Below are 12,951 nucleotides of genomic sequence, written 5' to 3'. Positions count from 1 at the left end.
GGCTCCCGAGGCCGCACTGCCTGTACTCTGCTCCCAGGGATTATTGAGCAGTAAATGGTTAATTATATACTGCACAGAGGTCTCTGAAACAGCTTTTTAATTGTGGGCTCCCGGACCACACTGCCTGTCCCCTGCTCCGAAGGATTATGGAGCAGTAAATGGTTAACTAAATACAGGCGCAGAGATCACTGAAACAGCTTTTTAATTGGGGGCTCCCGAGGCCACACTGCCTGTCCCCTGCTCCCAGGGATTATTGAGAAGTAAATGGTTAACTATATACAGCACAGAGGCCTCTGAAACAGCTTTTTAATTGGGGGCCCCCGAGGCCAAACTGCCTGTCCCCTGCTCCCAGGGATTATTGAGCAGTAAATGGTTCACTATATACACCACAGAGGTCTCTGAAACAGCTTTTTAATTGGGGGCTCCCGGAGCCACACTGCCTGTCTCCTGCTCCCAGGGATTATTGAGCAGTAAATGGTTAACTGTATACAGCACAGAGGTCTTTGAAACAGCTTTTTAATTGGCGGCTCCCAAGGCCACACTGCCTGACCCCTGCTCCCAGGGATTATTTAGCAGTAAATGGTTAAATACGTACAGCACAGAGGTCTCTAAAACAGCTTTTGAATTGGGGGCTCCCGAGGCCACACTGCCTGTCCCCTGCTCCCAGGGATTATTGAGAAGTAAATGGTTAACTATATACAGGCACAGAGGTCTCTGAAACAGCTTTTTAATTGGTGGCTCCCGAGTCCACACTGCCTATCCCCTGCTCTCAGGGATTGTTGAGAAGTAAATGGTTAAATACGTACAGCACAGAGTATCTGAAACACCTTTTTAACTGGGGGCTCCCGAGGCCACACTACCTGACCCCTGCTCCCAGGGATTATTCAGCAGTAAATGGTTAAATACGTACAGCACAGAGGTCTCTGACACAGCATTTTAATTGGGGGCTCCCGGACCACACTGCCTGTCCCCTGCTCCGAGGGATATTGAGCAGTAAATGGTTAACTATATACAGCACAGAGGTCTCTGAAACAGCTTTTTAAATGGGGGCTCCCGGACCACACTGCCTGTCCCCTGCTCCCAGGGATATTGAGCAGTAAATGGTTAACTATATACAGCACAGAGGTCTCTGACACAGCATTTTAATTGGGGGCTCCCGGACCACACTGCCTGTCCCCTGCTCCCAGGGATATTGAGCAGTAAATGGTTAACTATATACAGCACAGAGGTCTCTGAAACAGCTTTTTAATTGGGGGCTCCCGGACCACACTGCCTGTCCCTGCTCCCAGGGATTATTGAGCAGTAAATGGTTAACGATATACTGCACAGATGTCACTGAAACAGCTTTTTAATTGGGGGCGCCTGAGGCCACGCTGCCTGTCCCCTGCTCCCAGGGATTATTGAGCAGTAAATGGTTAACTCTATACAGGCACAGAGGTCTCTGAAACAGCTTTTTAATTGGGGGCTCCCGGACCTCACTGCCTGTCTCTGCTCCCAGGGATAATTGAGCAGTAAATGGTTAACTATATACAGCACAGAGTATCTGAAACAGCTTTTTAATTGGTGACTCACAAGGCCAAACTGCCTGTCCCCTGCTCCCAGGGATTATTGAGCAGGAAATGGTTAACTATATAATGCACAGTGGCCTCTGAAACAGCTTTTTAATTGGGGGCTCCCGGACCACACTGCCTGTCCCCTGCTCAGAGGGATTATTGAGCAGTAAATGGTTAACTGTATTCAGCACAGAGATCTCGGAAACAGCTTTTTAATTGGGGGATCCCGAGGCCAACCTGCCTGCCCCCTTCTCCCAGGGATTATTGAGAAGTAAGTGGATAACTCTGTACAGTACAGAGGTCTCTGAAACAGCTTTTTAATTGGGGGCTCCCGGAGCCACACTGCCTGTCCCCTGCTCCGAAGGATTAATGAGCAGTAAATGGTTAACTATATACAGCAAAGAGGTCTCTGAAACAGCTTTTTAAATGGGTGCTCCCGGACCACACTGCCTGTCCCTTGCTCCCAGGGATTATTGAGCAGTAAATGGTTAACTATATACAGCACAGAGGTCTCTGAAACAGCTTTTTAATTGGGGGCTCCCGAGGCCAACCTGCCTGCCCCCTTCTTCCAGGGATTATTGAGAAGTAAATGGATAACTCTGTACAGTACAGAGGTCTCTGAAACAGCTTTTTAATTGGGAGCACCCGAGACTACACTGCCTGTCCCCTGCTCCGAAGGATTAATGAGCAGTAAATGGTTAACTATATACAGCAAAGAGGTCTCTGAAACAGCTTTTTAAATGGGGGCTCCCGAGGCCACACTGCCTGTGCCCTGCTCCCAGGGATTATTGAGAAGTAAATGTTTAACTATATACAGCACAGAGGTCTCTGAAACAGCTTTTTAATTGGGGGCTGCCGAGGCCACACTGCCTGTGCCCTGCTCCCAGGGATTATTGAGAAGTAAATGGTTAACTATATACAGGCGCAGAGGTCACTGAAACAGCTTTTTAATTGGAGGCTCCCGAGGCCACGCTGCCTGTCCCCTGCTCCCAGGGATTATTGAGCAGTAAATGGTTAACTATATACAGGCGCAGAGGTCACTGAAACAGCTTTTTAATTGGAGGCTCCCGAGGCCACGCTGACTGGCCCTTGCTCTCAGGGATTATTGAGCAGTAAATGGTTAACTATATACAGGCACAGAGGTCTCTGAAACAGCTTGTTAATTGGGGGCTCCCGTAACCACACTGCCTGTCCCCTGCTCCCAGGGATTATTGAGCAGTAAATGGTTAACTATATACAGCACAGAGGTCTCTGAAACAGCTTTTTAATTGGGAGCTCCCGGACCACACTGCCTGTCCCCTGCTCAGAGGGATTATTGAGCAGTAAATGGTTAATTATATACAGCACAGAAGTCTCTGAAACAGCCTTTTAATTGGGGCTCCCGAGGCCACACTGCCTGTCCCCTCCTCCCAGGGATTATTGAGCAGTAAATGGTTAACTATATACAGGCACAGATGTCTCTGAAACAGCTTTTTAATTGGGGGCTCCCGAGGCCACACTGCCTGTCCCCTGCTCCCAGGGATTATTGAGCAGTAAATGGTTAACTATATACAGCACAGAGGTCTCTGAAACACCTTTTTAACTGGGGGCTCCCGTGGCCACACTGCCTGTCCCCTGCTCCCAGGGATTATTGAGCAGTAAATGGTTAACTATATACAGCACAGAGTATCTGAAACAGCTTTTTAATTGGGGGCTCCCGAGGCCACACTGCCTGTCCCCTGCTCCCAGGGATTATTGAGCAGTAAATGGTTAACTATATACAGCACAGAGTATCTGAAACAGCTTCTTAATTGGGGGCCCCTGAGGCCAAACTGCCTGTCCCCTGCTCCCAGGGATTATTGAGCAGTAAATGGTTAACTATATACAGCACAGAGGTCACTGATTCAGCTTTTTAATTGGGGGCTCCCAGAGCCACACTGCCTGTCCCCTGCTCCGAAGGATTATTGAGCAGTATATGATTAACTATAAAATGCACAGAGGCCTCTGAAACAGCTTTTTAATTGGGGGCTCCCGAGGCCACACTGCCTGTCCCCTGCTCCCAGGGATTATTGAGCAGTAAATGGTTAACTATATACAGCACAGAGTATCTGAAACAGCTTTTTAATTGGGGGCTCCCGAGGCCACACTGCCTGTCCCCTGCTCCCAGGGATTATTGAGCAGTAAATGGTTAACTATATACAGCACAGAGTATCTGAAACAGCTTCTTAATTGGGGGCCCCTGAGGCCAAACTGCCTGTCCCCTGCTCCCAGGGATTATTGAGCAGTAAATGGTTAACTATATACAGGCACAAAGGTCTCTGAAACAGCTTTTTAATTGGTGACTGATAAGGCCAAACTGCCTGTCCCCTGCTCCCAGGGATTATTGAGCAGTAAATGGTTAACTATACAATGCACAGTGGCCTCTGAAACAGCTTTTTAATTGGGGGCTCCCCAGGCCACACTGCCTGTCCCCTGCTCCCAGGGATTGTTGAGCAGTAAATGGTTAACTATATACTGCACAGAGGTCACTGATTCAGCTTTTTAATTGGGGGCTCCCGAGGCCACACTGCCTGACCCCTGCTCCCAGGGATTATTGAGCAGTAAATGGTTAACTATATACAGCACAGAGGTCACTGAAACAGCTATTTAACTGGGGGCTCCCGAGGCCACACTGCCTGACCCCTGCTCCCAGGGATTATTGAGCAGTAAATGGTTAACTCTGTACAGCTCAGAGGTCTCTGAAACAGTTTTTTAATTGGGGGCACCCGAGGCTACACTGCCTGACCCTTGTTCTCAGGGATTATTGAGCAGTGAATGGTTAACTATATACAGGCACAGATGTCTCGGAAACAGCTTTTTAATTGGGGGCTCCCGAGGCCACACTGCCTGTCCCCTGCTCCCAGGGATTATTGAGCAGTAAATGGTTAACTATATACAGGCGCAGAAGTCTCTGAAACAGCTTTTTAAATGGGTGCTCCCGGACCACACTGCCTGTCCCTTGCTCCCAGGGATTATTGAGCGGTAAATGGTTAACTATATACAGGCGCAGAGGTCACTGAAACAGCTTTTTAATTGGGAGCTCCCGAGGCCACACTGCCTGACCCTTGTTCTCAGGGATTATTGAGCAGTGAATGGTTAACTATATACAGGCACAGATGTCTCGGAAACAGCTTTTTAATTGGGGGCTCCCGAGGCCACACTGCCTGTCCGCTGCTCCCAGGGATTATTGAGCAGTAAATGGTTAACTATATACAGCACAGAGGTCTCTGAAACAACCTTTTAATTGGGGGCTCCCGAGGCCACACTGCCTGTCCCCTGCTCCCAGGGATTATTGAGCAGTAAATGGTTAACTATATACAGCACAGAGGTCTCTGAAACAGCTTTTTAATTGGGAGCTCCCGGACCACACTGCCTGTCCCCTGCTCAGAGGGATTATTGAGCAGTAAATGGTTAATTATATACAGCACAGAAGTCTCTGAAACTGCCTTTTAATTGGGGCTCCCGAGGCCACACTGCCTGTCCCCTCCTCCCAGGGATTATTGAGAAGTAAATGGTTAACTATGTACAGGCACAGATGTCTCTGAAACAGCTTTTTAATTGGGGGCTCCCGAGGCCACACTGCCTGTCCCCTGCTCCCAGGGATTATTGAGCAGTAAATGGTTAACTATATACAGCACAGAGTATCTGAAACAGCTTTTTAATTGGGGGCTCCCGAGGCCACACTGCCTGTTCCCTGCTCCCAGGGATTATTGAGCAGTAAATGGTTAACTATATACAGCACAGAGTATCTGAAACAGCTTTTTAATTGGGGGCCCCTGAGGCCAAACTGCCTGTCCCCTGCTCCCAGGGATTATTGAGCAGTAAATGGTTAACTATATACAGGCACAAAGGTCTCTGAAACAGCTTTTTAATTGGTGACTCATAAGACCAAACTGCCTGTCCCCTGCTCCCAGGGATTATTGAGCAGTAAATGGTTAACTATATAATGCACAGTGGCCTCTGAAACAGCTTTTTAATTGTGGGCTCTCCAGGCCACACTGCCTGTCCCCTGCTCCCAGGGATTGTTGAGCAGTAAATGGTTAACTATATACAGCACAGAGGTCACTGATTCAGCTTTTTAATTGGGGGCTCCCAGAGCCACACTGCCTGTCCCCTGCTCCCAGGGATTATTGAGCAGTAAATGGTTAACTGTATACAGCACAGAGATCTCGGAAACAGCTTTTTAATTGGGGGATCACGAGGCCAACCTGCCTGCCCCCTTCTCCCAGGGATTATTGAGAGGTAAATGGATAACTCTGTACAGTACAGAGGTCTCTGAATCAGCTTTTTAATTGGGAGCACCCGAGGCTACACTGCCTGTCCCCTGCTCCGAAGGATTAATGAGCAGTAAATGGTTAACTATATGCAGCAAAGAGGTCTCTGAAACAGCTTTTTAAATGGGTGCTCCCGGACCACACTGCCTGTCCCTTGCTCCCAGGGATTATTGAGCAGTAAATGGTTAACTATATACAGCACAGAGGTCTCTGAAACAGCTTTTTAATTGGGGGCTCCCGAGGCCACACTGCCTGTGCCCTGCTCCCAGGGATTATTGAGAAGTAAATGGTTAACTATATACAGGCGCAGAGGTCACTGAAACAGCTTTTTAATTGGAGGCACCCGAGGCCACGCTGCCTGGCCCTTGCTCTCAGGGATTATTGAGCAGTAAATGGTTAAATACGTACAGCTCAGAGGTCTCTGAAACAGCCTTTTAATTGGGGGCTCCCATGGCCACACTGCCTTTCCACTGCTGCCAGGGATTATTGGGAAGTAAATGGTTAATTGTATACAGCACAGAGGTCTCCCAAACAGCTTTTTCATTGGATGCTGCCAGGCCACACTGCCTGTCCCCTCCTCCAAGGGATTATTGAGCAGTAAATGGTTAACTATATACAGGCACAGAGGCCTCTGAAACAGCTTTTTAATTGGGGGCCCCCGAGGCCAAACTGCCTGTCCCCTGCTCCCAGGGATTATTGAGCAGTAAATGGTTCACTATATACACCACAGAGGTCTCTGTAACAGCTTTTTAATTGGGGGCTCCCGGAGCCACACTGCCTGTCTCCTGCTCCCAGGGATTATTGAGCAGTAAATGGTTAACTGTATACAGCACAGAGGTATCTGAAACAGCTTTTTAATTGGCGGCTCCCAAGGCCACACTGCCTGACCCCTGCTCCCAGGGATTATTTAGCAGTAAATGGTTTAATACGGACAGCACAGAGGTCTCTGAAACAGCTTTTGAATTGGGGGCTCCCGAGGCCACACTGCCTGTCCCCTGCTCCCAGGGATTATTGAGAAGTAAATGGTTAACTATATACAGGCACAGAGGTCTCTGAAACAGCTTTTTAATTGGTGGCTCCCGAGTCCACACTGCCTATCCCCTGCTCTCAGGGATTGTTGAGAAGTAAATGGTTAAATACGTACAGCACAGAGTATCTGAAACACCTTTTTAACTGGGGGCTCCCGAGGCCACACTGCCTGACCCCTGCTCCCAGGGATTATTCAGCAGTAAATGGTTAAATACGTACAGCACAGAGGTCTCTGACACAGCATTTTAATTGGGGGCTCCCGGACCACACTGCCTGTCCCCTGCTCCGAGGGATATTGAGCAGTAAATGGTTAACTATATACAGCACAGAGGTCTCTGAAACAGCTTTTTAATTGGGGGCTCCCGGACCACACTGCCTGTCCCCTGCTCCCAGGGATATTGAGCAGTAAATGGTTAACTATATACAGCACAGAGGTCTCTGACACAGCATTTTAATTGGGGGCTCCCGGACCACACTGCCTGTCCCCTGCTCCCAGGGATATTGAGCAGTAAATGGTTAACTATATACAGCACAGAGGTCTCTGAAACAGCTTTTTAATTGGGGGCTCCCGGACCACACTGCCTGTCCCTGCTCCCAGGGATTATTGAGCAGTAAATGGTTAACGATATACTGCACAGAGGTCACTGAAACAGCTTTTTAATTGGGGGCGCCTGAGGCCACGCTGCCTGTCCCCTGCTCCCAGGGATTATTGAGCAGTAAATGGTTAACTCTTTACAGGCACAGGGGTCTCTGAAACAGCTTTTTAATTGGGGGCTCCCGGACCTCACTGCCTGTCTCTGCTCCCAGGGATAATTGAGCAGTAAATGGTTAACTATATACAGCACAGAGTATCTGAAACAGCTTTTTAATTGGTGACTCACAAGGCCAAACTGCCTGTCCCCTGCTCCCAGGGATTATTGAGCAGGAAATGGTTAACTATATAATGCACAGTGGCCTCTGAAACAGCTTTTTAATTGGGGGCTCCCGGACCACACTGCCTGTCCCCTGCTCAGAGGGATTATTGAGCAGTAAATGGTTAACTGTATTCAGCACAGAGATCTCGGAAACAGCTTTTTAATTGGGGGATCCCGAGGCCAACCTGCCTGCCCCCTTCTCCCAGGGATTATTGAGAAGTAAGTGGATAACTCTGTACAGTACAGAGGTCTCTGAAACAGCTTTTTAATTGGGGGCTCCCGGAGCCACACTGCCTGTCCCCTGCTCCGAAGGATTAATGAGCAGTAAATGGTTAACTATATACAGCAAAGAGGTCTCTGAAACAGCTTTTTAAATGGGTGCTCCCGGACCACACTGCCTGTCCCTTGCTCCCAGGGATTATTGAGCAGTAAATGGTTAACTATATACAGCACAGAGGTCTCTGAAACAGCTTTTTAATTGGGGGCTCCCGAGGCCAACCTGCCTGCCCCCTTCTTCCAGGGATTATTGAGAAGTAAATGGATAACTCTGTACAGTACAGAGGTCTCTGAAACAGCTTTTTAATTGGGAGCACCCGAGACTACACTGCCTGTCCCCTGCTCCGAAGGATTAATGAACAGTAAATGGTTAATTATATACAGCAAAGAGGTCTCTGAAACAGCTTTTTAAATGGGGGCTCCCGAGGCCACACTGCCTGTGCCCTGCTCCCAGGGATTATTGAGAAGTAAATGTTTAACTATATACAGCACAGAGGTCTCTGAAACAGCTTTTTAATTGGGGGCTGCCGAGGCCACACTGCCTGTGCCCTGCTCCCAGGGATTATTGAGAAGTAAATGGTTAACTATATACAGGCGCAGAGGTCACTGAAACAGCTTTTTAATTGGAGGCTCCCGAGGCCACGCTGCCTGTCCCCTGCTCCCAGGGATTATTGAGCAGTAAATGGTTAACTATATACAGGCGCAGAGGTCACTGAAACAGCTTTTTAATTGGAGGCTCCCGAGGCCACGCTGACTGGCCCTTGCTCTCAGGGATTATTGAGCAGTAAATGGTTAACTATATACAGGCACAGAGGTCTCTGAAACAGCTTGTTAATTGGGGGCTCCCGTAACCACACTGCCTGTCCCCTGCTCCCAGGGATTATTGAGCAGTAAATGGTTAACTATATACAGCACAGAGGTCTCTGAAACAGCTTTTTAATTGGGAGCTCCCGGACCACACTGCCTGTCCCCTGCTCAGAGGGGTTATTGAGCAGTAAATGGTTAATTATATACAGCACAGAAGTCTCTGAAACAGCTTTTTAATTGGGGGCTCCCGAGGCCACACTGCCTGTCCCCTGCTCCCAGGGATTATTGAGCAGTAAATGGTTAACTATATACAGCACAGAGGTCTCTGAAACACCTTTTTAACTGGGGGCTCCCGTGGCCACACTGCCTGTCCCCTGCTCCCAGGGATTATTGAGCAGTAAATGGTTAACTATATACAGCACAGAGTATCTGAAACAGCTTTTTAATTGGGGGCTCCCGAGGCCACACTGCCTGTCACCTGCTCCCAGGGATTATTGAGCAGTAAATGGTTAACTATATACAGCACAGAGTATCTGAAACAGCTTTTTAATTGGGGGCCCCTGAGGCCAAACTGCCTGTCCCCTGCTCCCAGGGATTATTGAGCAGTAAATGGTTAACTATATACAGGCACAAAGGTCTCTGAAACAGCTTTTTAATTGGTGACTCATCAGGCCAAACTGCCTGTCCCCTGCTCCCAGGGATTGTTGAGCAGTAAATGGTTAACTATATACAGCACAGAGGTCACTGATTCAGCTTTTTAATTGGGGGCTCCCAGAGCCACACTGCCTGTCCCCTCCTCCGAAGGATTATTGAGCAGTAAATGATTAACTATAAAATGCACAGAGGCCTCTGAAACAGCTTTTTAATTGGGGGCTCCCAAGGCCACACTGCCTGTCCCCTGCTCCCAGGGATTATTGAGCAGTAAATGGTTAACTGTATACAGCACAGAGATCTCGGAAACAGCTTTTTAATTGGGGGATCCCGAGGCCAAACTGCCTGCCCCCTTCTCCGAGGGATTATTGAGAAGTAAATGGATAACTCTGTACAGTACAGAGGTCTCTGAAACTGCCTTTTAATTGGGGCTCCCGAGGCCTCACTGCCTGTCCCCTGCTCCCAGGGATTATTGAGCAGTAAATGGTTAACTATATACAGCACAGAGGTCTCTGAAACACCTTTTTTTACTGGGGGCTCCCGAGGCCACACAGCCTGTCCCCTGCTCCCAGGGATTATTGAGCAGTTAATGGTTAACTATATAAAGCACAGAGTATCTGAAACAGCGTTTTAATTGGGGGCTCCCGAGGCCACACTGCCTGTCCCCTGCTCCCAGGGATTATTGAGCAGTAAATGGTTAACTATATACAGCACAGAGTATCTGAAACAGCTTCTTAATTGGGGGCCCCTGAGGCCAAACTGCCTGTCCCCTGCTCCCAGGGATTATTGAGCAGTAAATGGTTAACTATATACAGGCACAAAGGTCTCTGAAACAGCTTTTTAATTGGTGACTGATAAGGCCAAACTGCCTGTCCCCTGCTCCCAGGGATTATTGAGCAGTAAATGGTTAACTATACAATGCACAGTGGCCTCTGAAACAGCTTTTTAATTGGGGGCTGCCCAGGCCACACTGCCTGTCCCCTGCTCCCAGGGATTGTTGAGCAGTAAATGGTTAACTATATACTGCACAGAGGTCACTGATTCAGCTTTTTAATTGGGGGCTCCCGAGGCCACACTGCCTGACCCCTGCTCCCAGGGATTATTGAGCAGTAAATGGTTAACTATATACAGCACAGAGGTCACTGAAACAGCTATTTAACTGGGGGCTCCCGAGGCCACACTGCCTGACCCCTGCTCCCAGGGATTATTGAGCAGTAAATGGTTAACTCTGTACAGCACAGAGGTCTCTGAAACAGTTTTTTAATTGGGGGCACCCGAGGCTACACTGCCTGTCCCCTGCTCCGAAGGATTATTGAGCAGTAAATGGTTAACTATATACAGGCGCAGAAGTCTCTGAAACAGCTTTTTAAATGGGTGCTCCCGGACCACACTGCCTGTCCCTTGCTCCCAGGGATTATTGAGCGGTAAATGGTTAACTATATACAGGCGCAGAGGTCACTGAAACAGCTTTTTAATTGGGAGCTCCCGAGGCCACACTGCCTGACCCTTGCTCTCAGGGATTATTGAGCAGTGAATGGTTAACTATATACAGGCACAGATGTCTCGGAAACAGCTTTTTAATTGGGGGCTCCCGAGGCCACACTGCCTGTCCCCTGCTCCCAGGGATTATTGAGCAGTAAATGGTTAACTATATACAGCACAGAGGTCTCTGAAACAACCTTTTAATTGGGGGCTCCCGAGGCCACACTGCCTGTCCCCTGCTCCCAGGGATTATTGAGCAGTAAATGGTTAACTATATACAGCACAGAGGTCTCTGAAACAGCTTTTTAATTGGGAGCTCCCGGACCACACTGCCTGTCCCCTGCTCAGAGGGATTATTGAGCAGTAAATGGTTAATTATATACAGCACAGAAGTCTCTGAAACAGCCTTTTAATTGGGGCTCCCGAGGCCACACTGCCTGTCCCCTCCTCCCAGGGATTATTGAGAAGTAAATGGTTAACTATGTACAGGCACAGATGTCTCTGAAACAGCTTTTTAATTGGGGGCTCCCGAGGCCACACTGCCTGTCCCCTGCTCCCAGGGATTATTGAGCAGTAAATGGTTAACTATATACAGCACAGAGTATCTGAAACAGCTTTTTAATTGGGGGCTCCCGAGGCCACACTGCCTGTTCCCTGCTCCCAGGGATTATTGAGCAGTAAATGGTTAACTATATACAGCACAGAGTATCTGAAACAGCTTTTTAATTGGGGGCCCCTGAGGCCAAACTGCCTGTCCCCTGCTCCCAGGGATTATTGAGCAATAAATGGTTAACTATATACAGGCACAAAGGTCTCTGAAACAGCTTTTTAATTGGTGACTCATAACACCAAACTGCCTGTCCCCTGCTCCCAGGGATTATTGAGCAGTAAATGGTTAACTATATAATGCACAGTGGCCTCTGAAACAGCTTTTTAATTGGGGGCTCCCCAGGCCACACTGCCTGTCCCCTGCTCCCAGGGATTGTTGAGCAGTAAATGGTTAACTATATACAGCACAGAGGTCACTGATTCAGCTTTTTAATTGGGGGCTCCCAGAGCCACACTGCCTGTCCCCTGCTCCCAGGGATTATTGAGCAGTAAATGGTTAACTGTATACAGCACAGAGATCTCGGAAACAGCTTTTTAATTGGGGGATCACGAGGCCAACCTGCCTGCCCCCTTCTCCCAGGGATTATTGAGAGGTAAATGGATAACTCTGTACAGTACAGAGGTCTCTGAATCAGCTTTTTAATTGGGAGCACCCGAGGCTACACTGCCTGTCCCCTGCTCCGAAGGATTAATGAGCAGTAAATGGTTAACTATATGCAGCAAAGAGGTCTCTGAAACAGCTTTTTAAATGGGTGCTCCCGGACCACACTGCCTGTCCCTTGCTCCCAGGGATTATTGAGCAGTAAATGGTTAACTATATACAGCACAGAGGTCTCTGAAACAGCTTTTTAATTGGGGGCTCCCGAGGCCACACTGCCTGACCCTTGCTCTCAGGGATTATTGAGCAGTGAATGGTTAACTATATACAGGCACAGATGTCTCGGAAACAGCTTTTTAATTGGGGGCTCCCGAGGCCACACTGCCTGTCCCCTGCTCCCAGGGATTATTGAGCAGTAAATGGTTAACTATATACAGCACAGAGGTCTCTGAAACAACCTTTTAATTGGGGGCTCCCGAGGCCACACTGCCTGTCCCCTGCTCCCAGGGATTATTGAGCAGTAAATGGTTAACTATATACAGCACAGAGGTCTCTGAAACAGCTTTTTAATTGCGAGCTCCCGGACCACACTGCCTGTCCCCTGCTCAGAGGGATTATTGAGCAGTAAATGGTTAATTATATACAGCACAGAAGTCTCTGAAACAGCCTTTTAATTGGGGCTCCCGAGGCCACACTGCCTGTCCCCTCCTCCGAGGGATTATTGAGAAGTAAATGGTTAA

This window comes from Scyliorhinus torazame, chromosome 5, assembly GCF_047496885.1.
Source record: "Scyliorhinus torazame isolate Kashiwa2021f chromosome 5, sScyTor2.1, whole genome shotgun sequence".
NCBI lineage: Eukaryota > Metazoa > Chordata > Chondrichthyes > Carcharhiniformes > Scyliorhinidae > Scyliorhinus > Scyliorhinus torazame.
Note: the sequence above shows the minus strand (reverse complement) of the source record.